Genomic DNA, 27928 nt, shown 5'->3' on the forward strand with positions numbered 1-27928 from the left:
GCCATTTTCATGAAGTATAAAGTATATCAAATATTTAAGATTATTTATAATGTGTAAATAATAAAAAATGTTATAGCATGCATGGGGTTTTAAACACCAAATTCAGGTAGTAATTTTTTTTTGTTTATTTCTTTATTTGAAAAGCAGAGTTACAGAGAGAGAGAATGACAGAGACAGGAAGAGAGATCTTCATTCTGCTGGTTCACTTCCCAAATGTCCACAATAGGGGCCAGCATTGTTGAGCACTGGGTAAAGCTGCCACCTGCGACACCAGCATCCCATATGTACACAGGCTTGTGTCCTGGCTGCTCTACTTCCAAGACAGCTCCCTGCTAATGGCCTGGGAAAGCAGCAGAAGATGAATCAAGTGCTTGGGCTCCTGCTACACATGTGGGAGACCCCGATGAGGCTCCTGGTTCCTGACTTTGGTTTGGTGCAGCCCTGATAGTTAAAGACATCTGGAGAGTAAACTAATGGATAGAAGATCTCTCTCTAGCTCTTGCTCTTTCTCTCTGCAACTTTGACTTTCAAATAAAAATAAATAAATCTTTTTTTAAAAAATATTCACTGGGGCCGGAGCTGTGGCACAGTGGGTTAACGCCCTGGCCTGAAGCACTGGCATCCCATATGGGCACTGGTTACAGTCCCGGCTGCTTCTCTTCTGATCCAGCTCTCTGCTATGGCCTGGGAAAGCAGTAGAAGATGGCCCAAGTCCTTGGGCCCCTGCACCCATGTGGGAGACCCAGAAGAAGCTCCTGGCTCCTGGCTTCAGATCAGCACCACTCCAGTCATTGCAGCCATCTGGGGAGTGAACCATCGGATGGAAGACTTCTCTCTCTCTCTGCCTCTCCTCTCTCTGTGTAACTCTGACTTTCAAAAAAATAAATAAATCTTTTTTAAAAAAATATTCACAACAGCCAGGGATGAGCCAAGCTGAAGCTAGGAACCTGAACTCCATCTGCATCTTCCACATGGGTGGCAGGGGCCCAAGTACTTGGGCCATCTTCTGCTGCTTTCCCAGGCACATTAGCAGGGAAGCGGATCAGAAATGGAGCATCTCGGACTCCAAAGAGGGTCCACAGTGCTGCGGCATCACAGGCAGCGGTTTAACCCACTGTGCCACCATGTCGGCCCCAGGGAGTAATTACTTCTAAGTGAAGGAAGGGAATGAGACAGAGAGCAATACAAACAAAAGCAGTGCAATGGGGTGGGCATTTGGCCTAGCAGTTAAGCTGCAGGTTAGGACGACTACATCCCATATTAGGGTGCCTAGGTTTAAGAGTCAGTTCCAGCTCCTGACTCCAGCTTTCTGCTAATGTAGACTAGGGGAAGCCACAATGGTGGCTCAAGTAATTGGGCTCCTGACACACACGTGGGAGACCTGGATTGGGTTCTCAGCTCCCAAATTCAGCAAGCATTCAGGGAGTAAACCAGTGGATTGGAGCTCTCTTATGTCTGTCTCTCTCTCTCTTTCTCTCAAATAAATTTTAAAAATTTCAAAAGCAGCTCAATTATATCTGCAATATTTAAGTTTCTTAACATGTGGGGCCGGCGCCGCGGCTCAATAGGCTAATCCTCCGCCTAGCGGCGCCGGCACACCGGGTTCTAGTCCCGGTCGGGGCACCGGATTCTGTCCCGGTTGCCCTCTTCCAGGCCAGCCCTCTGCTGTGGCCAGGGAGTGCAGTGGAGGATGGCCCAGGTGCTTGGGCCCTGCACCCCATGGGAGACCAGGAAAAGCACCTAGCTCCTGGCTCCTGCCATCGGATCAGCGCGGTGCGCCGGCCGCAGCGCGCCGGCCGCGGCGGCCATTGGAGGGTGAACCAACGGCAAAGGAAGACCTTTCTCTCTGTCTCTCTCTCTCACTGTCCACTCTGCCTGTCAAAAAAAAAAAAAAAAAAAATTTCTTAACATGTGAATCAAGCAGAGCACTACATTAAGAACTGACAAAACAAGGTGGTAGTACAGAGATATTTGTAAAGTTATTCTCTGTATTTTCTATATGCCTCAAATAGCTCATTTAGAAATTATGCCCTATCCAGAACTAATAGCTAACACAATCAACCAACCAGAGGCCCTGCTGACACCATCACCAGAGACCATCTTCTTTCCTTGAGGATACTCTTATATTCACAACAGAGTGTGTGCAACTCTTTTGAATGACAACTTACTCCCCTCCTGTCATCCCCAATGGAATTGCAACACCTCTGATATTGAATCATACCCACTTTTATATTCCCAACATGAAATTTCCTGGTATACTATTACAAAATAGATTTTCAATAGAAAATGGATTTGGGTGGGTTGAAAATAATAACTGGGAAACATAAAGCCAAATTGGCTACATAATTTGTGAGGCCCAGAGCCAAATGAAAACGTAGGTGCCTTGTTAAAAGTGTAATTAGAATTTCAAGATGACAATAGCACAGTATTAAATCTAACGAGGGACCCTTCTGAGTGTAGAATCCTGTGCAGATGCACAAGCTGCACACCCACCGATCCAGCCCTGATAGCAGGCTTTAAACTCAGAGCTCATGAAGTCTCTGAATGATTTTAAATGGTTGAAGGTGCAGAGAATGCAAGCTATGTACTCACATCCATTCTCCTCTTCCACCACAGTAACAAGTAATGGCTTAATGAGTACTTGTCCTGGTGAGGACTGATTTCTGAAGCTGGTAGTAAGGTATGACCTTGTCACTAAGTTCAGAACAGATTAGAAGGTCTGTGTGCAAAGCCTGAGCAGGAGTATCACTCCCTGCTCTCTTCCTCAGCTCTGCCAACTGGAACTTGGATTTGGTAGCCCACCTTCAACCATGCAAAGCACCCTCAAGGACTCACGATGCCAGAGTCACAAGACGGAAGGACTCTGGGTCCCTGCTTATGTATGTGGAGCAGGGCTGCCCAGCAATGCAGCACACTGCCCTCACATGACTAAGTGGCCCAAATTACTGAGGGTTTCCTGTTACAGCAGCTTAATTTGGTTGACTTGAGTGATGTAATGGAAAGTTAACTTTTGATTCACTCATCTGCCAAACATATGACCTTCCAGATGAAGTCAATGCTATAACAGATCCACAGGTCCCTGTGCACTGGCAGCAATGGGGACTGGACCAGCCTCGAAGAAGGAGCTAAACCATGCTCAGGTGGGATACACTCACAGGCTTCCTCCAAGAAAACACAAATAGCTGTTAAATTAAATTTCTCCAAAAGCAGCCTCCATATTCAGCAAACTATAATATAATATGTAAACAACTACAACCTAATGAGAGTATATTATAACAAATAGCTGAGTCTCAGCCAATCATAGCAGACAAGTTTTCAGCCAAATATAGGCTGCAAGTTGCCAAAACATATCCAAATAAGGGTGAAATGCAACCAACCAAGCCATTTCTGTTTGTAACTTCTATTTTCTGAATACGCATATGTCCTGACAGTGTGGCAGAGCATAGCTCTATGAAGTGTTTTTGGTCCTGAGTGCTACATGGTTCATTAGCCTCTTATTGCCCAAATTCTGTTTAATTTGCCTGGGTTTATCTTTTTAATAGACTGGTGCCAAAAGTGGGATCCAGTCAAACTGCATTAACTTCCCAGGAGCACCCAAGTGACCAAGTGAAGGTACTTGCCAAGGCCCATTGGGCCCATTGATCTCAGGCTGCAACTGGAGGCCATGGATATGTCCTTTCTAGAGTTCTGAGCTCCACAAATTTGTGTTTTGAGCTCTCCAAGTTTACTTGAGCAATTCTTAGATTGGATTGGGTTCAGGATCAGATTAGATTTGATAATTAGCTATACTGGGACCAGTTACCAGGTAGGAGTCTTTTTGATACTGTGTTTAACTCACTCCAAGGAGACAGGAAGTTTACTTTTTAGGATTTAAACTAATTTTAAATATAAGAATCATGGACCCCCACACATACCCAAATGGAGATTAAAGGAGCAGGCAATTAGCCTAGCTGTTAAGATGCCCGTGTCCCACACCAGAGTGCCTAGGTTTAATTCCTGGTTCTGACTTCTGACTCTAGCTTCCTGCTAATACAGACCCTGGGATGCAACAGTGATGGTTCAAGTCATTGGTGTCCTGATACACATATGGGAGTTGTTTTGAGTCCTGGCCCCCAGCTCTGCCTCCACCCCAGCCCTGGCTGTTGCAGGCATATGGAGAGTGAACCAGTTTCTTTCTCTCATTCTCTCTCTCTCTGCTTCTCAAATTAAAAAAGAAAGAAAGAAAGAAATTAAGGACATAGAACTGTTACTTCAGAAAAACTGATTAACCTTACTAGAGATGGCAGAATCACAGCCACAATGGTGAAATGCTTATGTACAATAAATTGTTTACTAATGGAGTACATTTGAAAAAAAGGGGATCTGGCTGGCGCTGCAGCTCAACAGGCTAATCCTCTGCCTGCGGCACCGGCACACCAGATTCTAGTCCCGGTCAGGGCACAGGATTCTGTCCCGGTTGCCCCTCTTCCAGGCCAGCTTTCTGCTATGGCCCAGGAGTGCAGTGGAGGATGGCCCAAGTGCTTGGGCCCTGCACCCCATGGGAGACCAGGAGAAGCACTGGCTCCTGGCTTTGGATCAGCGCGCGGCCGCGGCGGCCACTGGAGGGTGAACCAACGGCGAAAGGAAGACCTTTCTCTCTGTCTCTCTCTCTCACTGTCCACCCTGCCTGTCAAAAAAAAAAAAAAAAAGAAGGAAGGAAGGAGGGAGGGAGGGAAGGAAGGAAGGAAGGAAGGAAAGCAAGCAAGCAAGCAAGCAAGCAAGCAAAGCAAAGCAAAGCAAAGCAAAGCAAACAAAGAAACTGTTAGGATACGCAATTTTAATTAACTCCACAACCACTTTTACTCCATGATCTAAAACTGAACTTAGACCAGTCACAAAAGAACTCCCTAATCCAAGCAGACTGACGATGATTTATTTAGTAAACAGTGCAATGCACCTGATCTAGGGGGGAAAAGCCTCTGAAGAGATGTAAATCTAATGGTACACATGGACAAAAGGGCCAAGATGCCCCTGGTACTTCCTGAGTCACTGAAACTTCCATTGTTAAAAGCTCTCACACCACAACTCATCTGTGGCAAAATCCTCCAAATTGTAAAAAAAATACTGGTGGGGTGATTCTAAAGTTTCTAAAAATGGCTTAAAACCAATGCTTGTTTTGTCAAGCCCCAACTCCTGGCAAGTCAGCCAAACATCAGTGTAGTTCCAGCAGCTGATGGACCATATGAACATTTACAGGTGGAGTTCATTCAATTGCCACCAACAGTGGGGTATTACTATGTTTTCTTTTTTTTAAAGATTTTATTTATTTGAGAGATAGAGTTACAGACAGTGAGAGGGAGAGACAGAGAGAAAGGACTTCCATCTGTTGGCTTACTCCCCAGGTGGCCGCAATGGCTGGAGCTGTGCCGATCCGAAGCCAGGAGCCAGGTGCTTCTTCCTGGTCTCCCATGTGGGTGTGGGGGCCCAAGGACCTGGGCCATCTTCCACTGCCTTCCCAGGCCACAGCAGAGAACTGGATTGGAAGAAGGGCAGCCAAAGCTAGAACCCGCACCCATATGGGAAGCAGGCACCGCAGGTAGAGGATTAACCTAGTGCACACGGCACCAGCCCCAATGTGTTTTCATAATAGTTTGCAGGACCAGCACTGTGGCACAGTAGGTTAATCTTCTGCCTGGGAAGCCTGCATCCCATATGGCTGCCAGTTTGAGTCTCGGCTGCTGTACTTCCAATCCAGCTCACTGTTATGGCCTGGGAAAGCAGTGGAAGATGACCCAAGTACTTGGGCCCCTGTACCCACATGGGAGACCAGGAGGAAGCACCTGGCTCCTGGCTTCAGATCCCCGCAGCTCCAGCGGTTGTGGCCATTTGGAGAATGAACCACCGGAAGGAAGACCTTTCTCTTTGTCTCTCCCTCTCACTGTCTGTAACTCTACCTCTCAAAATAAATAAAAATCTTTAAAAAAAATAATAGTCTGTATGTTTTCCAGTTGGATAGAAGTTTTCCCACGTATGAAAGCTGAGGCTGTGATGGTAACTAAAAAGTGTTTATAAAGTGCATTTCCTTTATGGAGTTTCCCTGGAAAAAACTCTGGTGACCAAGGAACCCATTTTGCTATACATGTTATCAAACAGTTGAATAAGGTGTTATGAATATAACAGCATTGCCATTGTTCCTATTGCCCTCAGACCTCTGGAAAGACAGATAGGGAAAAATGGTATTTTGAAACTGAAATTGGCAAAGTCTATTGTACCAATTGGATTGCCTTGGCTTTAATGGCAATCAGATCCCCTCACCCTGGAAAACACAGATGGACCCTTCCTGAAACAGCCACAGAAAAGCCTATACCTCCAGACTCAGTAGCCCCTGCTCTACTAAACTCTCCCAGGGCTAACACTGCAGACTGCAATGCATTCTGCCACAGTATATCTTTGACAGGCTAAGGAAGCTGTGATCCACCAACTGAGGACAACAACCTTTCATGGTCTAGAACCCATAGTTTGAGTCCTTTAGAAATGACACCAGGAAAAAAAGAAGGCTTTGAACTCCACTGGAAGGCATCATAACAAGTTCTCCTTGTCACCCCCAGTGCAGTGACATTTCAGGGCCTTGGGCCTTGGGTCCACATCTTATAACTCAAAAGGGCCCCTCCATTTTTCTGAAACAGGATACCTGCTGGCAATCTTAAGATTTATTTATTTGAAACACAGAACAACAGAGAGGGGAGACAGAGAGATCCCCCATCTGCTAATTCACCCTCCTTCCCCCAGTGGCTACAACAGGCAGGTATAGGCCACCTCCATGTATATGGAACTGTAACACCTATTGGCAATCTTTTTCTAAAAAAAAAATTAATTGATTGATTTGAAAGACAGAGTGACAGGGAGAGAGGGGGAATTTTCCACCCACTGTTTCATTTTCCAAATGGCCACAACAGCCAGGTCTGGTCCAGGTCAAAACTAGGAGCCATGAACTCCATCCTGGTCTCCCACATGGGTAGCAGGGGCCCAGATAATTGGGCCATAGTCTACTCTCTTCTCACACTCATTAACAGGTATCTGGATCAGAAATGTACTCCCAAGACAGGAACTGGCACACAAGATTGGGTTGCTGGTATCACAAGCAATGGCTGGCACCATGATGCCAGCTCCATCCTATTGGCAATCTTAAGGTACGCTGCCCAGTGAAGTTTTTTGCCCCCAGAACCAGATAGCATTCCATACATGGACAACTTTCCCAAGATCACAGATCAAGATTCTCTACCAACATCAAAATCGAGGCCCAGCACTGTGGCACAGCAGGTTAATGCCCTGGCCTGAAGCGCCAGCATCCCATATGGGCCCTGGTTCTAGTCCCGGCTGCTCCTCTTCTGATCCAGCTCTCTGCTATGGCCTGGGAAAGCAGTAGAAGATGGCCCAAGTTCTTGGGCCTCTGCACCCACATGGAAGACCTGGAAGAAGCTCCTGGCTCCTGGCTCCAGATCGGCGCAGCTCCAGCCGTTGCGGCCAATTGGGGAGTGAACCAGCAGATGGAAGACCTTTCTCTCTGCCTCTCCTTCTTCTCTGTGTAACTCTGACTTTCAAGTAAAATAAATAAATCTTTAAAAAAAAAAATTTCTGATTCATAACCCAATCACTACCAAACACAGAAAACCTATCTGAGTGAGGCTTGCAAAATGTATATTCTGCTTCCAAGTATTGTGTTCAAGACCTGAGGACCACCTGTGTGCATACGAGTAGTTGTTTTTTATGATGTCACCACATTAAATCCAGTAAGGCCTCTTTCCACAAAGTGTGGTTTGTACCATTTAGCATGCCATCAAGTACATTTCCCACTTGCTCAGGAGCTGCAGACTTAGGGGTGAACAAATTGAAGTGATCTCTACTCAACCACCACTAGGTGGCCCTTTCTTCCAGCCCCCAAGGGTCTGCCTCCTGGCTGGTTTGGATCTGGCTCTTTGGCCTGGCTCAATTCTGCTTTTTGAAGAGATTTCAACTGAAAGTCCGAAGTTGGAGCGGTCAATAAAAAAAATATTTTTAAATCCCTATCAACTTTGAAATAGGTGAAAATAAGTTAGTACCCACTACAGAAAGATTCCAATGGGATTTCACTTTGGTATTAAGGCAGTGCTGGTTGTATGAAATTTGAAGCTAATCTGAAAATTGGGGAAATTCTTGGATTTTATTTTTGACAAGCAGAGTTAGACAGTGAGAGAGAGAGACAGAGAGAAAGGTCTTCCTTTGCCGTTGGTTCACCCCCCAAATGGCCGATATGGCCAGCACGCTGTGGCAGGCATGCTGTGTCAATCCAAAGCCAGGAGCCAGGTGCTTCCTCCTGGTCTCCCATGCAGGTGCAGGGCCCAAGCACTTGGGGCATCCTCCACTGCCTTCCTGGGCCACAGCAGAGAGCTGGACTGTAAGAGGAGCAACTGGGGCAGAATCCGGTGCCCCAACTGGGACTAGAACCCAAGGTGCCGGCACTGCAGGCAGAGGATTAGCCAAGTGAGCCGCGGTGCGGCTGATTCTTGGATTTTTTGTAGCCAATCAGACATCCCACGAGTCCAGATGGGTAGAAGTTGCTCTTCTGAAGTTTAACAAAAACATTGGATGGAACATTATACAGCTTTAGATACCTGCTTTGCCATGTCAGGGGCTGGTATGTGATGTGGGAAAAAACACGATGCTATATTTACTTTGCCCTCATTTTACTGCTTCAGAAAGCTTATCTGAAAAGGTAGCCAATACTGTTTCTCTACACATTGTCACCAAATACATTAAAGAAATTTCTCAGGGGAACAGAACATAGAATATGTTTATAGAAGTGGCTAACAGTTGGTTCACGGACAACCTGAATGGTGGATGGCAACTGTGGTTCTGTAGTGGGGGAGTGGGGACAAATTTTTATTCTAGGCTCTTTCATGCACAAAGAGAAGCATTCTTAGTGCTGACACAAATAAGGTAAATTTTATCCAGAAGGTGAGAAAGCTTGCTTGCATGCACACACACACACACACACACATACACACATAAGCATGCTTTACTCCATCATGAGTGGGCAGTGGGTCCAAAAGGAGAAATGGGTTGGGGAGGGGAAGCAGAAGGCACCTAGCAGTCCCTCCAGTCGTGGTCTGCTTCCAGAGACTTCTCCCCGAGTTGCTGGCCTCTTTTATGAGGTAGGAAGTGGTGCCTCTACACGACACTTGGGAATTTTATGGTACCTCCATAAATTCCACGTAGAGCTAAATATACATATTTTTCATGACATCCCTCCCATCCTCTCCACCCCAGGTCCTGCATGAAGCAGATGCATCCTGGGGAAGGGGGCGTTTTGATTGATAAGAGGATAGAATTACACATGGGGTGAGGGCATGTGGCTTGCAGGTACCTCCAGCTCAGCAGATCCTAAACTATCTGCCTGCCTATCCCATGTTAGCTCTTCTGATCTTTGTTTCTTTTAGTGGATCTCCAGAATACTACAACTTGCGTTACCAGGCTAACTATAGAAATGAGTGCCTTTTTAAATCAAGCCATCTCACATCCAGCTATGGTCAGTCCTCCATTGCAGTCATAACCTGAACAAAGACTATGACCAAAAGTCAAATATGGCTGAACTATCTTTACTGTCTGCACTTTGAATTATTTGATTTCAATTAGCTTAGTTTTTGGAGATTCCTGTTAAGGAGTGTCCATCTGTTTGTTGGTGTTATCCTCCTAACTGTCTCCATGATGTGCAGAACGACCTCAGAAGTCTTAAGTGCTTGTAGACAGCCATTCTGTGCATATCAAATGATCTCACTCTGGTTGGAATAACAAAACAAGGAGAAAATTGCAACCTAACTTGACAGTATATCTTTGTAACAAGATGCCAAGTCCTAATGATAGAGACAGGAGACAGTTCAGTTTTTAAGGCAACTAGCCAGGGATAAAGGGCCTACGTGCAGAAAGACAGGTCTTGCAAAGACAACATAGGGGAACTGGAAATTAACAAGATAAAAGAGCTGCAGACCAGAGCCTGGGACTAATCAGTGGGGAAAAATGAGAGATAGTGAAATAAGATGGGATCACAGCAGGATGGGAGAACATCTGGGTATTAAATAACTGCTTAAAATGCTCCTGTGTACGAAAATACTCCCCAGTAGCCCCAAAGGATCTAACACCTCAGACCCCTGCCCCTGCACAGCCTTCCCACTTGGGAGATCCCTGTCACAGCACTGTGGGAACTTTGCCTTTGTTTCAATAAACTTCACTGGATCTTCCTTGTCCGTGTTCTCATTCTTCTCATTCTTCGTGGGCATGAGACAGGAACCTGAATGGCTACAATTACAGATGCCTGCATCACTAACTTTCCGCCAATAACAGGCTGCACACTGCCAAAACATGTCCAAATAAGACAAACACTAAGCTGTAACTAATCAGGCTAGTTCTGTATATCACATTTGTTTCTCACTATAAATATTTCCCTCCCATGTACTGGAGTGGAGCTCCCTGAACCACTTTTGTTCCTAAGTACTACCCAGTCTATGAATTGTTTTCCTACTTGATGATAGTTTATTAAATTTTATTGAAGATTTATTTTATTTATTTGAAGGGCAGAGTTACAGAGAGACAGACAGAGAGAGACAGAGAGAGAGAATCTTCCATCTGCTGGTTACTCACCAAATGGCCACAATGGCCAAGCGCGGGCCAAGCCAAAGCCAGGAGCCTAGAACTCCATAGAGGTCTCCTACATGAGTAACAGGGGTCCAAGCACTTGAGCCATTCTCTGCTGCATTCCTAGGTGCATTAGTAAGGAGCTGGATGGGAAGAAGTATTCAAGTCTGTGCTCAAATGGGACAACAGCAGCACGGGCAGTGGCTTAACCTGCTGCACCACAACAATGGACCCCAAATTTCATTCAATTTAATTTGTCTGAGATTTTTCTTTTTTTAACCAGCTGCTTAGGACATTCAGCTTCCTCAGCAGAGCAAGCCTTGAACCCTCTGTACTGACCGTGTCTTACAGCACAGATGTCCTCAGGAATTCTCCTACCCTTCCTGTCCCACTCAGAATTCTTTCTCTAGGAGACACAACAAGCAAGATCACTGGACCTGAAAACCAGCTGGGCTGTGTCCGATGGACCAGAGGAAAAGACTATTTACAAAGCAGGATTGAAACTCCAGAGAATCATCGAGTTCCCACCAAGGCTACAAATAGTTCCCAAAGCATGTTAGGCCCCAAAGCCAACCAGCTACTCACTGGATGACACCCAAAAATCAAAGACCAGATGTTATATAACACAGCACATGGCCACACACACACACACACATTCTTTGGTAACAGGTTTTGGCTTTCTTAAGTATATTCTACCCGGAATTGGCTGGAAGTTTTTTTAGAAAGCCACAATTAACCAATGGCTGGAAGTTTTAAAAAAGCTTTTAGCCACAATTAACCGAAGTGCAGGCCTGCTATTCATATTTCCATGATAATTGGGCCAGTATTTTAACGTGTGGGGGAAGAGGAGAACTAGGATTGTCTCACTCTAGATCTTGCAAAACAAAAGAGGGACAGAAAGAATTTGCAATTTGCCAAAGGATGCAGCAGTGCAGCTGGTTAGATATCGTCATTAACAGCATTTTCAACAATATTTAACAGGCTTCCAAGAAATAGTCTGAGTTACTCTTTACAGCCAGTAAAAAAGCAAAGATGTAAGGAACTTGCCAGAGGCCTGAAGAAAACTAATGCTAAAGCCAGGATCAGGCTCAAGTCTTGACAGCGGCAGTCCTGGCTTCAACCCACGTTCACATCTCTCTCCTTTTTAATGGGAAAGAACAGCAGTGAAGCAGACAGGGAGAGAGCAAAGTCCAAAACTGCTTGTATATACTTGTCAGGCTCTCTTCTCTAAAGCATGGCAATGGTACAATTTCAGCCAAAAAGGTGGAAGAAAGGAATGATATGTTGCAGTATTTAAAACCCTAATAAGAAACATACTAGGGGATTGAGACAGAGTAGGATGGAGAAGGGGAGTGAAACAACGCTGAGGTTGTCAGCAGACAGATCAGGAGTGACCAGTCCCTCATTACCTGGAGAGAGGCACTTGCCAGAGCCAGGCACACACCCAGCCAAGCAGAGAGCACCAGGGCCCAGGGCAGAGGCTGGGGGAGACAGGACAACCTGCCTTCACAGTACTCCCCAAAGGCATGGCTCCACGGACAATTCAACCAACAAACATTATTTCATTTACCTTTTGATGAATTGAAAAGAATGACAGACACAGGCCAAACTGGAAATTAAAAAGAGAGAGAGAGAGAAAGGATTTAAGAATGCCAAAGAAACACGAATGGTGAGATACTTGGAAAAAACACCCAGGTGTTGACCCTCCCTGGGCCTTAGTTCATTCTGGAGGCTGGACGTGAACCTCTTGGGCTGAGGCTGAAAGGGCTACAAAAGGAAAACAGGAGGTGGGTGTTTAAGGAAACTGAACCTTCTGTCGGAGGAACCTGAAAAAGGGTGAGGGGCTCATAGGTTTGGGGGTGTTTCAAATATGCAAGTTCACAAGCCCGCCATTTCATGATATGACTTCATTTCAATAGAGCAAGACATGGAGAAGGGGCCATTCACAACTGGCCAGAGCACAGAGCAAGTGTAGTCCTTTTTTTCAAGTCACAAAGCCCTAGTCAACAGAAGAGTTAGAGAGAGGGGAGGCAGGTAAGAATTTTTTTAATATTCTATTTATTTATTTGAGAGGCAGAGTTATAGACAGAGAGAGAGAGACAGAGAAAGAGGTCTTCCATCTGCTGGTTCACTCCCCAAATGGCCACAATGGCCAGAGCTAGGACAATCCAGACCAGGAGCCTCCTCTGGGTCTTCCCACACAGGTTTAGGGGCTTAATCACTTGGGCCATCTTCTACTTTGTTCCCACACCATAGTAGAGAGCTGGATCGGAAGAGGAGCAGCTGGGACACAAACTGGCACCTACATGGGATGCTGGTGCCACAGGTGGAGGTTTAACCTACTGTACCACAGTCCTGGCCCCTGGTAAGAATTTTATTGAGTGGTCTTGATCACCATGTCCAGCTGTCTGCTTTTAGACACATGTTGCCGTGAACACTCACCCCACCCTCACAACTACCCTTTGGTAGATAGTCCAAACCAAGCCTTCATTACAAAACCTCCTCATGGGAGCCTGCCAAGCTGTCCCAGGAGCTCAGAGCCAGCCCTGCCTTTTCCAAACTCCCCACTATTCTTAGGCCAGTGATTGGCTCCTGACCCTCAGTGATGGTGTTTGTAGTCCGTCCGCCAATCTGCCTTTAGGGTTTGCTTTGGTTAAGCTACCACATTCCTCTCTCCCTGGCAGTCCTGAGGTACGATGTCTATCTTAGTTCAGCCCCTGGGTTCCTCCACTCACAGCTGTTGTCCATGCACCCACCATCTGCTCAGCCCAACCCCTGTGAGTGCAATTTTGTTGTTAGAATAGCACCATGCTGAGACCGTACCTTTATTTGTAATGTGTTCCATCGATTTTGTCCAACTTAATCTCTAGTAAAATATACATAGTTAATCCATAGCCTGGGTTTATTTCTTCTTTATTAACCCTGTGTGGTCTTTTAGAGACCAGTTTAAAACCACCACTATTCAAGATTTATTAAGAAAACATATTTGGGGCCAGTGCCGTGGCTCATTAGGCTAATCCTCTGCCTTGCAGCGCTGGCACACCGGGTTCTAGTCCCGGTCAAGGCGCCGGATTCTGTCCCGGTTGCCCCTCTTCCAGGCCAGCTCTCTGCTGTGGTCAGGGAGTGCAGTGGAGGATGGCCCAAGTGCTTGGGCCCTGCACCCCATGGGAGACCAGGAGAAGCACCTGGCTCCTGCCATCGGATCAGCGCGGTGGGCTGGCCACAGTGCACCGGCCACAGCGGCCATTGGAGGGTGAACCAATGGCAAAGGAAGACCTTTCTCTCTGTCTCTCTCTCTCACTGTCCACTCTGCCTGTTAAAAAAAAAAAAAACATATCTGGGGCCTGTATTGTGGCATAGCAGGTAAAGCTGCCGCCTGCAATGCTGGCATTCTATATGGGTGCCAGTTCATGTCCCAGCTGCTCCACTTCTGTTCCAGCTACCTGCTAGTGGCAAGGTAAAAGCAGAGAATATAGCCCAAGTGTTTGGGCCCCTGCTACCCACATGGGAGACTGCCAACTCCTGCGAGGCACATCAGTTTAGCCAGAAGCAGGGAAATACAGGTTGGGCAGGTGCTTCTAGGGAAGATAACTAAATAGACACAGGGAGAGTCACACTCTGGTGGGCCTCATACTCCAGGCTAAGCAGTTTGGACTTTATCCCTGGTGTCCTTTGAATCTTAAACTTTAGTGAATGTAAGAATCACTGGTGGGTCTTGTTTAAACTGTAGGTTCCTGAACACTGCACACAGAAATTCAGATTCAAGGTCAGGGATGAACTCAGGAATCTGCATTTTAACAGTCCCTCCCTTCCCAGGGTGAGTGTGATATGGACAATGGTTGAGTGACATTTCTCCAAACACAGCTGTAGGAGACCTGGAGCTATAGAGGGGTGGCATGATCAGATCTATTTTAGAAAAATCAGTCGGGCAGAAAGTGCCCCAACCATGCTTACTCAGCAAAGCCCCCTAATCCTGTCATAATCCTCCTGTAACCTTCTGTTGCCCAGGGCTGCAGAGCTCAGAGCTGGCTCTGAAAGCAACAGCCTCCTGAGAAGAGAGGCGACTGGGAAGGCCATGCCTGAGCGGCCCTGGACTGTTTTGCTCCAGACCTTCTGTGGCCCCAAACTTGGGGGCAGTGAGTAGTACTGGTTGTGAAAGCATGAAAGCCTTAGAGACATGGTCCATCGGTGGGATTCTGAATTTTGGAGGCAGGACACAGGCTCTACTGTGGGCCATAGCCTGGAGCAGATCCCTGTCTTGTCCAGTTGGAACTGCAGGAGCTCTTAACAAGAGAGAACCTGTGCTCATTTGACTAACAAGGACCAGCATGGGATTTGGGTGCAAGCCATATCAGCTATTTACCCCTGATATGCCAATGATGTCATCTCAGAGAGATGATCCTGCCCTGATAATGGAAACTAAAGGGAACAGTGATAAATTGTGGCAGTTACAATAATGACGTTCCCACCAAGACCCTGCCCACTCATGTCTTAGAACCGCCTAATCCACTGAGCTGATTTTTGCAGAAATTACCTTCTTATAATCTGGTGGTTCTGAGCACGGCAAGAAACCCAACTACAGATACTGGCTGACACCAGAGGAGGTAACGTTCATCCTGCCTTGTTGTTCACCACCTATGCCCAATCCAGATTTCAAGTCCTGTTGAGCCTTCAGAGCCCAGCACCTGTCCCATCTTCTATACTCTTCCTCTCCCAATGTGTCATCTTCCCAAGGTTGGACAATGCTACAGGTAGTGATGTTCTTGTTTCCTATTCATTCTACAATCTCAGAGGGAAAGAACCATGGCTCTGGCTTTTTTTTTTTTTTTTTTTTTTTTTTTTGGCTCTCTGCACCTAGCAGCTACCCAGATGGCAGATCTGAAATGAGCAAGAGGCTTCCGTATGGGTGGCTCTCTCTCGCTATCTCTCCTTCTCTCTATGTAACTCTTTCAAGTGAATAAAAGAAATCTTTAAAAAAAAAAAAAAAAAACAAGGGCTGGCGCTCTGGCATAGCAGGTAAGGCTGCCGCCCACGGTGCCAAGCAGCCCATATGGGCGCTGGTTCAAGTCCCAGCTGCTTCACTTCTGATCCATCTCTTTGCTGTGGCCTGGGAAAGCAGTGGAAGATGGCCCAAGTCCTTGGGCCCCTGCACCCATGTGGCAAGACCTGGAGGAAGCTCCTGGCTCTTGGCTTCGGATAGGCACAACTCTGGCCGTAGAGGCCAATTGGAAAGTGAACCAGTGGATGGAAGATCTCTGTCTCTCCGCCTCTCTTTCTCTCTCTGTATAACTCTTTCAAATAAATAAATAAAAATCTTTTAAAAACAAAAAAAATGGAAAATAGAAAGCCTAAAAGACCTACTGGGAACATTTGTGAAGTACCTATTATGAGCCCGAACAACAATCTCATGAAGCAGTTATTCTGAACCCTACTTTTTAGATGAGGTCACTCAAACTCTGGGAGGTTGGGGATCTGCCAAGTTCATACACACAAAAAGAGAGGCAGAGAGAAAGAGAGAGATCTTATTGGCTGGTTCACTCCCCAAATGTCTACAATAGTTGTCACTGGTTTAGGCTGAAGCCAGGAGTCTGGAACTCAATCCAGGTCTCCCACATGGGTAGCAGGAGCATACATTCGAACCATCATTTGCTGCCTCCCAGGGCACAACTTAGCAAGAGCCTGCAAATGGATGCAGAAATAAGACCTGAACCTAGGCACTCCAATTTGGGATGCAAGTATCCCAAGCTACATCTTGACAACCATGGCAAATGCCTGTCCCCAGGGTTGTTCTTAACAGACACATATTATCTCGTTTGTTATATTTAATTTAACATGATTTACTCTTGCTTCCATTATTATTGTCTCTACAGACACAGAAACTAAAGTTCCTTCTCAAAAGGGCTCTGGAGGAGCTGGTGCTGTGGTGCAGTGGGTTAAAGCCCCAGCCTGCAGCACCAGCATACTATATGGGTGCTGCTTTGAGTCCCAGTTGCGCCACTTCCAATCCAGTTCCCTGCTAAAGCACCTGGGAAAGCAGCAGTGGGTGGCCCAAGTCCTTGGGCCCCCGCACCTATGCTAGGGACTCAGAAGAAGCTCCAGGCTCCTGGCTTGGGATTGGCCCAGCTCCAGCTGTTACAGCCATTTTGGGAGTGAACCAGTGGATGGACGATCTCTCTCTCTTGCTCCCTCCCTCTCTCTCTGTGTCTCTTCCTCTCTCTGTAACTCTTTCAAATAAAATAAATCTTTAAAAAAAAGGGGGGGGGAGGGCCTCTGAAAGTTCAACTTAAGCTCTTTTCCCACTGCCATTTATGACCATCATGAAAACACAAGACTCCTAGCAGAACCCAACAGAACATAAATTCCTTCAAGACAAGCTCCCCAGAGTGAGTGCCCAATCTCTCCACAGACTGTCTTCAAAGAGCCCTAGGTTTTTAATGGTGCAATCATTATCCACACGGTAATAATGTAAGAACCTACCTCAAAGGATCCATGACTTTTAAATTAAGCTCTGATGTAAAAGATATGAAGAGAGGATGTGGCACTATGGGAGAACAAGAGGGACCAGGGATCCATCTTCCTAGCTGTCCTCCCACACAAACACAGACATGACGGCACTGGCATGGTCTAGTGTAACTATTTTGGACTGTAGTGTCTATTAAAAGGCTCTCAACTTCCAGGGGAAGGCTTGGATGGTGTGGTTACTTACAGCTCACATCAGCAATCTCTCCCATCCCGAGGGCAGGCAGCTGGGCAAGTTCCTGGAGCAGCTTGCTGGCAGCTTAGGAGAGCCAGAGTGAGCAATAAGGATTCTATGCTCCAAATACAGGAGACCATGTTCTGATGACTGAGTTTTACTTCTGACCTTGGAGCTGCAGATTTTGGAAGACAATGGTGATGGCTCAACTGACTGGGTCCCTACTATCCATGTAACATATTCTGATCCCATTCCTGGCTCCTGGCTTCAGCCCCCAGTGCGAGGTCATTGTGGGAATTTGGGGAGTGAACCGGTGGATGGGAACCTCTCTCTATCTGCGTCTTTCTCTCTCTCTCTCTCTTTCTCTCTGTCTCTCTCCCTCTCTAAATAAATAATAAATACATAAAATTGTCCAACTCTGTGCTGTCCACAGAGACTCACTTTAGACCTACAGACACAAATAGGTTAAAAGTGCAAGGATGATGAAAGAAATATCATACAAATAGTAACCACAAGAGAGCATAGGTGGCTATAAATAAGCCAGTCACAAAAACAACAAATAGTGTGTGGTCCCACTCGTATCAGGTACCTGGAATAACCAAATTCATAGAAACAGAATGCATAATGGTAATTGCCATATATATAGTTCGTGTAATATTTACTTTTGCTTTCATTATGATAAAAGTATGACTGTCCCTACTTTACAGACACAGAAACTGAAGCTGCCTCTCAAAAGGGCTCTGGAAGGATCAACTTAAGCACTTTTCCCACTGTCATTTATGATCATCACTAAAATACAAGACTCCCAACAGAACTGGAAGGAGAGAATTGTGAGTTATTATTTAATAGGTATAAAGTTGCAGCTTTTCAAGATGAAAAGAGTAATGGAGATAGGTGGTATGATGGTTGCACAACAATACTACATACTTAATACAACTGAACTGTGCCTATGAAAATGGCAAAAATGGTAAATTCTAAGTGTATGTAAAAATGTTATTTAAAAATACCTCAAATGTGTATATTTTCACATTGATTGTCATTATTTTATGTGCAATAAACTGCAGTGTTTGGAACTGAAGGTAAATAAATAAAAATACCTCAGATCTGTAAGCAACTGACATACTTTATTCCCAGGTTCTAAGTTTGCATTTCCTTGAATGCAAATAACAACAAACAATCTGAGTTAACATCAACGAAGTAGGGGATGGTGGTGTGGCGTAGTGGGTAAATCCCCTGTCTGTAATGCCAACATCCCATATGGGTGCCAGTTCGAGTCCAAGCTACTCCACTCAGATCCCTGCTAATGGCCTGGAAAAAAACAGTGGAAGATGGCTCAACTGTTTGGGTTCCTGCCACCCATGTGGGAGACTCAGATGAAGCTCCTGGCTCCTGGCTTCAGCCTGCCCCAGCCCTTGTCATTACAGCCATCTGGGGGAGTGAACCAGAAGATGAAAGATCTGTGTCTCTCCAGCTTTCTGTGTAACTCTGACATTCAAAATAAATAAATCTTTAAATATCAACAAAGCAAAAAATTTATTGAAAGGATGAAATCCAAGAAATAGAACAAGACAACTGGTAGGGCCTCAAGGAATTTGAAGACCTTCCCTCTACAGCTTAAGGAATTCACATGACTCAATCTCAAATTCCTGGATTCAGTCCAAAAACCATAGAATGAGAACCTAACCTCAGCTAATGGCTGATCTAATCAGTTACATGGGAGCAAGTTCACCAGGTAGAAACACGGCTGCAAGGAACTCACCCCTTAAAGGTTAAAACAGTCATTAAAGAGAAAATAGTCATTCCTAAAGTTCTGTTCACAAAAAAAAAGAATCATATATGTACATATATATAAAACTTAGTCTGTTTTGTGTTGCCACGACAATACCATAGACTGGGTAATTTATTCTTAAAAAAAATTACTTTTCACAGTTCTGGAAGCTAGAGAATCCCACATCAAGGCGCCAGCATCTGGCGGGCCTTCTTGCTGTGCCATTCCATGCTGGAACAGCAGAAGGGCAAAGGAGTCCAGGTGTGAGAAAAAGATCAAGCCGTTCTCACTGGCATTAAATAAATCTTTAAAAAAATTCACGAGGGTGCAGCCCTGGTGATGTAAACATCTCCTATTAGGCCCCATCTCCCAACACAGTTGCATTAGGGATTGAGTTCCAAGACATGCATTTTGATAGACACATTCAAACTGTAGCATTTTGCCTCAGCCCCCCTCCCCCCAAAATTCATGTCCTTCTCACCTACAAAATACACTCATTTCCTCCCAAGAGTCCCAAAGTCTTAACTCATTCCAGCACCAGTTAAAACATTCAAAGTCTAAAGTCTCAACTAAATCAGATATGAGTGAGAATCAAGGCATGATTCATTCTAAGGAAAATCCCCTCCGGCTCCGAGCCTGTGAAAAAGCAATCAACTTCAAAATATAATGGTGGAACAGGTACAGAGCAGACATTCCCATCGCGAAAGGGAAATAGGTAATAAAAAAGGGTAACTGGTCCTAAGCAAGCCCAAAACACGACAGAGAATACAACATTAAATCTTAAAGCTACAGGACAGCCTTCCCTGATACCATGGTCCACTGTCTGAGTGTACTGGGTTGTAGGTTGAATACCCTCAAGGCTCAGGCACCCCCATCCCTAAGGCTTTTCTGGGCACTGGCTATGCCACAGCTCCAAGGGTTGGTGCCTCACATCTACAGTTCTCCCAGGCTGGGGATGCACATTGGCCCCTCTATAGTTCTGGGGTCCCTGCAACAAACATGACCCCACGGGCCTACTGCCCTTTGCCCTAGTTGGGAATGTAACTGGGGAGAAAAATCTGAGGGCTTTTATTTACCATGTATGCCCATGGAACTCACAGCAACAAATTGAGCAGAAAAGAGTAGAATTGGCCAAGCCAAGGAGCAGGGTAGCCTCCTGACCAAAAACCAGGCTCCCCCAGCAAGGTTCTACAGATGTTCTAAGGCTTGCCTTTAGAGAAGTCATACACATTCATTCAGTTTGGAGAAACCTCAGGAAGGGGTATAGGTAATCAAAAGGATGTGGGTGTGCTTGCCCACTAAGTTATCACGTATGCTACACAAGACCCACATTCAGCTGGAGGTGAAGAGTCAACATTTCAATGAGGGGGTTGAAGGGCCGGCACTGTGGCACAGTGGCACAGTGGGTTAACGCCCTGGCCTCAAGCACCGGCATCCCATTTTGGTGCTGGTTCTAGTCCCAGCTGCTCCTCTTCCGATCCGGCTCTCTGCTATGGCCTGGGATAGCAGGGGGGATGGCCCAAGTCCTTGGGCCCCTGCACTCACATGGGAGACCCAGAGGAAGCTCCTGGCTCCTGGCTCCTGGCTTCGGATGGGTGCAGCTCCGACTGTTGTGGCCATCTGGGGAGTGAGCCAGCAGATGGAAGACCTCTCTCTCTGTCTCTACATCTCTCTGTAATTCTTTCAAATAAATATAATAAATCTTAAAAAAAATTAAAAAAAATTTTTTAAAAACAATGAGGGGGGTTGGACTTCCATATCAGAATGATAAAGTGGGAAATGGTGCTTATGCCAAGAATTCTGAATCTGGCTTCAACCAGGGCACAGCCTGAGGTTTCTTATCAAGGAGAGTTCACCAGAAGGAATGTGCCTTCATCCAATCTGTTGTGACTCCTGTTCACCTGCAAGGATAGCTGGTTGGCTTTAATTAGGATTAAAGCAGGGCTGGACAATTTTCTCTGAGGTAGGGAGCATGTTGTTGGGAGCTCTCTGTGGTGGTGTGGTGGCTCTGCTCCTGCGACAAGTCTCCGCCTGTGCTCCCAGGCTGCCTGCCTCGTCCTCTGAAATCTAGATGGAGGCCCCTAGGACCTCTGTGCTGACGACACCAAGCCAGCACCCTGTGAACATTGCCTGAGCCCTGCAAACGGGCAGCCTGAGCTGGGGTGGCCAAGGAGCACTGTGGAGCTGGCAGGCAGAAAACTCTTGAGGCAGCACAGGGCAGCAAATGCTAAGGTCTCTCTGGAGACCTAGCCCTCAAGCTCCTAGCTTTCAAACCTTAGCAAACTGCAAATTTTAAACAGAAGATTACAATATGGAAAGTCTGGTATGGTAGGTAAAACATCATATTTAATGAAAACTCAGATCTGAGGCTGGCGCTGTGCCTTAGTGGGTAAAGCTGCTGCCTGCAGTGCTGGGATCCTATGAGATGAGCACCAGCGCAAGTCCTGGCTGCTCCACTTTCCATCCATCTCTCTGCTATAGCCTAGGAAAGCAGTGGAAGATGGCCCAGGTCCTTGGGCCCCTGCACCTGCATGGAAAGATATAAAGGAAGCTCCTGGCTCCTGGCTCCTGGCTCCTGGCTTGGGATCGGCACAGCTCCAACCGTTGCGGCCAATTGGAGAGTGAGCCAGTGGATGGAAGACCTCCCTCTCTCTCTCTCTCTCTCTGTATGTGTGTGTGTGTGTGTGTGTAAAATTCTGACTTTCAAATAAATTAAAAAAATAAAAGCAAACAAAAAACCAAACTCAGATCTGATTCTCATGAATCCTCTGTACTGACTTTAGGTAGTTTCTTCACTTGTAAAATGAGGCATTGAAGAAAAGGACCAATTGCCCTCCAGAGTGCCCTCAGCTCCCAAGTTGTCCAGATGCTAACTGCTACATCCACTTCAATGAGACTATGACCCAGCCATCTGAGGAATGTAGATGTTTTCATGAGCTCCAAGGTTTGTTTGCAGATTTTGCCAAAGAAAAATAAAAACAACATTTCAAGAATGTCAACATTCAGTTCTGTGAAAGGCAGAAAAGATAAACATGGTTATTCTAGGTCTCCAGGACTGACTTCACAGACCCCATTTCCAATGCAGCTTTTTCAATACCTTTAGCTATCGACTGAATATTTGTGTCTCCTGACCCCAAATTCCTATATAGAAATATCACCAATGGGGTGGTATTAGGAGGTGGGACACCTTCTGTAGATGCTTAGGTCATGAGAGAGAATCTGGGATTAGTGCCCTAAGAAAAGAGACTCTGGGGAACTCTCTCACCCCTTCCACTATGTGAGAACTCAGCAAGAAGACAGCCACTTATGAGCCAGGCAGTGGCCTATCACCAAACATCGAATATGCAGACACTTTGATCTTGGATCGTCCAGCCTCCAGAACTTCAGAAACAAATTTCTGTGGTCTATAGGTCACCCAGTCTATGGAATCCTGTTGTAGAGACTCAGGCTAAGATATCTCTCTAACGTTCTATTTGTCCTCAGCTCATCCAGCAGATGACGTGACTACAACATCACATTACTACGCTGGATTTGGGAACAGTTCTTTCTTTTTTAACTGTGCTGAAATTAACTTTGAACCTGATTCAGTTAGTGCTCATCCTCCCTTGATGCTAACCAACCAAAACAGAACTCAACTCATTATGAGGATAGGAATGAGTCAAGGAATTCATTTCAACCATATGCTTTTTTTCTTATCATGTCCTGCAAATCCTTTTTTTTTAATGATCCTATTTTGTGCTTCAAACACAGTACTTAAGTTCTTGTCTAAAACTAAATTAGCTCTCACCTGAAATGAACCTGAAATTATAAAAGATTTGTCACCCCAACCACTTGTACTCCTAACTCCCTTACTCTGCTCTTTTTTTTTTTTCCTAAGCACTCCTCGCCTTCCAACATTTCACATAATCTATCACATCTATTTTTATTGGCATTTTCTCCTACCAGATTGTAAGCTCTACAAAGTTAGATATCTTATTATGGTATAATAAAAGATATATTTTAAGTATCTTTGCCTAGCTTGTAGCACAGAGCACCTGAAACCTTTGAAATTTCCTGACTGATAGAAATGCCTTTTCATTATTCAGAACAAATCTCCTTCCAGCCGTATCTACGTCTATGCTGATACAATGATTCTGGTGGGCCCCTAGATAGCTTCAGGATAGAAGGTAGCTTCCAGATGATCTAATTATGTGATAAGAAGGCCTGGAACCTTCTATCTCACCCTCAACCTCAACCTCAAGGAGAGGAGAAGGGCTGAAAATTAAACTTAATCACCATTGGCAATGATTTCACTAGCCATGCTTATGTAATGAAATTCCACATAAAACCCTAGGCAATGGGGCTTGGGGAGCCTCCAAGGTTTTAACAAATGCATGCATATGTTGGTGTCACTCCATGTATGGGATCCCCATTATGTGGAGAGGGTTTCCAAAATCGATTCCTTTGTCTATTTAGCGTTACCAAGTCAATTACTAAGCCGAAGCTGAGCACCAACAGCACAAGCTTTATTCAGCGGCCAAAGAATGGAGAAGCAAGAGCTTAGCTTGCAAATCAACTTCCAAACCCACTGGGAGCTGAGGAGTCAAACACACAGGGCCACAGGAATGTGGAGGAGGAGTGCGCTAATAAGTAGGAGGAATACTATGACTTCTCTGGGAAAGGGGGTGGCATAATTCTCAGAATCAGCCTCTTCCAGGGGCTGTCACAGTTACTGTCAACTCTCACGGCACTGGTGGGAGAATCACTTAACAAGGAAATTAGACTGTAAGGAGGTCTGAGGTCTTCTGAGGTCATCAGGCAGCCGTATTGAATCTTGCTGGTCCTGGTCAGTTAGCCTGAGGAGAAACTATGGACTGCAAGGCATCCTGCTCTCTCAGAGAAATGATGTTAGGGTCAAGGTAGCAACTTAAGTAGGCTATGCAGGTATTGCCTTGCCAAACACTGGGAGTACATTAGACACCACCAGGACAGAGGTCCTATACGCTGGACCTTTCCAGATCTTGTCCTCTGCATCTCCCCTTCTGGCTGTACATTAATATACTTTATAAACTCTATACGTTCCTGAGTTCTGTGAGTTGTCCCAGCCATTAACTGAACCTGGGGGAGGGGAGTTGTAAGAGTCCCTAATCCTGTACTCAGCCAGGAAGAAGTATAGATAGCCTGAGGACCCCAATCATAGCTGGCATCTGAAGTGGGGAGGGTGTCTTGACCCCTTAACCTGTGAGGTCCCACTGACTGGGCAGTGTCAGAACTGAATGGGATACTCATTTGCTGTCAGGAGATCAAATCAGTGGTTGCTGAGAAAACATCACATTGTCCTCCTCAAAAAGTACCTGGCACATAGTAGGTACATATTTGCTGAATGAATGAATGAATGAATGAATAGATGTCACCTCTCCTCCACACACATTGCCATCAAAGTTCTCATGATTTCCTCATCGTCTTCTAGGAGACCCCACTTGCCCTCTAGTGGCTTCCTAACACTTCAGTAACTATCTTTGATGCACCAGAAGATGCCAAGCACTGAGAGAAATAAGTAGGCCTTGTAAAAAGGTTAATAAAAGGTTAATTCAGGGCAAAATATGAGTGACCTAGAGCCCAAAGACAGAAGCTCACGGACCTTTAATGAGTCTTGGGAAGTGCTCCAAGGTGGTCAAATTCTAGGCAGAATTTATATATTCTATGACAGTAGATTTTTATTTAACATTACACAGTGAACATACAAAAATGGGCTGGGGGAGAGTAGACCATGAGGGGAGGGGAAAAATTCCACTTTATATTGAATACACTTCTGAGATACTTAATTTTTTTTATAAAAACATGTTATTGAAGCTGGTGCAGTGGTATAGTGGGTTAAGCTGCCACCTACAATGCCAGCCCCTCATATGGGCACCAGTTCAAGACCCAGCTGGTTCACTTCCATCCAGCTCCCTATTAATGTGCCTGGGAAAGCAGCAGAAGATGGCCCAACTGCTTGGACACCTGCACCCATGTGGGAGACCCAAAAGAAGCTCCTGGCTCCTGGCTTCAGCCTGGCCCAGTCCTAGCCATTACAGCCATTTGGGGAATGAACCAGCAGATGGAAGATCTCTCTTGCTCTTGTCTTTTCTTTCTCTGTAACTCTTTCAAATAAATAAAAAGTAAATCTTTTATTTATTTATTTATTTGACAGGCAGAGTGGACAGTGAGAGAGAGAGAGAGAGAGAGAGAGAGAAAGGTCTTCCTTTTCCGTTGGTTCACCCCCCAATGGCCACTGCGGCTGGCATGCTGCGGCCGGCGCACCGCGCCAATCCGAAGCCAGGAGCCAGGTGCCTCTCCCGGTCTCCCACACGGGTGCAGGGCCCAAGCACTCAGGCCATCTTCCACTGCCCTCCCAGACCACAGCAGAGAGCTGGACTGGAAGAGGGGCAACCGGGACAGAATCTGGTGCCCCGACCAGGACTAGAACCCGGGGTGCCGGCGCCACAGGTGGAGGATTAGCCTAGTGAGCCACGGCGCCGGCCAAAAGTAAATCTTTTTTTTTTTTTTAAATGTTACTTTCATACTAACAACTTAAAGAAAGTGATTGCATTTAGAAAAAATACATAAATAGAAGATGGCAGAATAGTGAGGGCGCGCACCGATAGTCTGGGAAAAGATAGTTTAATAAAAGTGGAGTTACTGTAGCTTCAGGAAAAAATTGCAGAGGAAACTCTTCCGGATCTAGTGGATGTGACATGGAGGACCTACGGGGAGAGCAAGGTCGCCCACCACATGGAAGCCCAGCCACAGAGTCTGCGCGCCAGCACTGGAAGGGGAAGCAGAGTTAGACAGCAAGAGAGAGAGATGGAGGGAAGAGCTGATATTTTAAGTGTGGAGACAAGAAAACGCTGATGATGCTGTTTGCAAGCCATTGGACAGAAATAATACTGCCTTACTAGGGGTAGGTCTGTTTTTTATTCTATCAAGATTGATAGGTTGAAGCCAGCCCACATGAGTAAGGGCAATCTGCTCAATTCAAAGTCCACTCATTTTTATGTGCTAATCTCATCCAAAAACTCTCTCTGACAGACAGAGAGAACAACGTTTGACCAAATGTTGGGCATTGGTGGCCCAATCAGATTGACAGATGAGCAGTCACAGCTGGGGACTATTTCTGTCTTATAAGGTTAAGGCATGTCTGTAAGTGTGGTTGATGGACGAGTGACAAGTGAGAACTCAATTGGCTGGAGGTGACAAGCTCAGTGGGAAGGCTACTTCCGAATTATGGTGATGAGGGGCCATGCATGTGATGTGTTCAGGTTCTGGTTTCCCGTTTTGCCTGTACTGGTCGTGAGGTTAGGCAGCCAGGTCAGTGCTGGCTTTCTTTAGCATTAAAATGTTACAGAGTTGGAGGTACTCCCTTGCTATTCTCTTTCCTCCCTGATCCAAAAGTATACTTGATTTTAGTTTTATATTTTTGTGGTTTTATTATATATGTATTTATCCACAAATAATATGATATTTTACTTAATAAAATGTATCTTGTTAAAAAAATACATAAATAAAACAACCAGGATATGGCATAGCTTTCAAGGACTGAGAGCTTCTCTGGAGCATGGATGGTCACAGCCATGAATCATGATGACATCATCCAGCACATGCTGAGGCCTGCAGCAGGAATAGGGCAGGACACACGGGAGCTTCCCTAATCACGCCCAAGGCAAACGCTGGTTTGATGGCAAACATGGAGTATAGGAGTCGGCATTGTCTCTGGCAGAGTCCCTGAACTTGTTCTGCCTCCAGAGGTCTTAGCAAAACATTTTCTTTTATTTGAGATCCAAAATTTCTCTCATACACATGCTAAGGCTGCAAGAGAGACATGGAACCAAGTTTTCATGCTCCACTGCTCTCATGAGAATGCCCAGAGCCTCCACTGAGATCTGCATGACCTGACCCCTGCTTTCCTCACCTGCCTTATGTTGCCCTCTTCCAGCTCCTGCTCCAGGCACTAAATTAGGTATGGTTCCTAAACCATCAACTCTAGAACAACATACCCTGCACCTGCCACTTGGCTCCTACTTTCATTCCCTGCTGCATTATGGCCCTCAGCAGAGTCCTCCCTGAACACCCCCTCGGCTAGACACCACCAGCTCCGGAGTACCCAGGGCCATCCACCAGCTCTGGAGTACCCACGGCCATCCTTGGAAACACTTTTTGCAGAACGGTTGCCTGAACCTGTATCTCTGGCTCTTGCCAGCCTGTTAGCTTTTCTGCTGGCAAGCCCTGGAGTGTTTACCGCGGTTGCCTCTAGTTTTGGGCAAAAGGCTCAACAAATATTTGCTGAATGCATAACCTGCTGGCCTGGCCTAACCCTTCAGGCATCATTCTCAGGTCAGGTGTGGAACATCCCTGGGCTGTGCTCTCACTTGCCCATCTATAAGCTCCACATAGTACTTGGAGGAAAGGTGAAGGCAAAACTCCAACACATAAGCAAGGAAGCTGCACTTACTAAAACATCTCTTCCTCAAAGAGAAACTTCCACACAAAGAGATCCCTACCTCCATACCCAAAGTTCTCAGTATGTCGACTTACCAGGAGCAAATGGGAATGACAAGGTCAGGCAGGGTACAGGAAGGTACACCAATGGACTAGAGTTCTAGTTCTGACCCCACGCCAAACTACTGCAGCTTTGGGCAAATCCTGTTGCCTTTCAGGCTTGAATGTCCCAGAGCCTGTAAGGTAGATGACTGCTAAGATTAGGTGCTGCCCAGGACCCTGGGACAGAGAGAAGCCACCCAATCTGAAAACCATGTAGCCTGTACCCCACCCAGCCTGGACCTCAGGCCTGCATGCAGTCC

At 45.9% G+C, this 27928-nt stretch overlaps 1 long non-coding RNA gene across 5 annotated transcripts in view; it reads right to left on the reverse strand.

The window, feature by feature from the left end:
- The window catches only part of LOC103350120 (uncharacterized), a 54352-nt gene that overhangs the window by 6733 nt on the left and 19691 nt on the right, over positions 1-27928 (reverse strand). For 2 of the 5 annotated variants that reach the window (XR_007923979.2, XR_011390568.1), the window contains exon 4: positions 1904-27802. The exons of 1 other annotated variant lie outside the window; for it this stretch is intronic. This is a non-coding gene — a long non-coding RNA (uncharacterized lncRNA). Of the gene's footprint in view, positions 1-1903; positions 27803-27928 lie in introns of those variants that run through there. 2 more of the 5 variants (XR_007923982.2, XR_007923981.2) reach the window with 2 other exon arrangements.

The sequence above is a fragment of the Oryctolagus cuniculus genome, chromosome 7, assembly GCF_964237555.1.
Source record: "Oryctolagus cuniculus chromosome 7, mOryCun1.1, whole genome shotgun sequence".
In the NCBI taxonomy this organism is placed as follows: Eukaryota; Metazoa; Chordata; class Mammalia; order Lagomorpha; family Leporidae; genus Oryctolagus; species Oryctolagus cuniculus.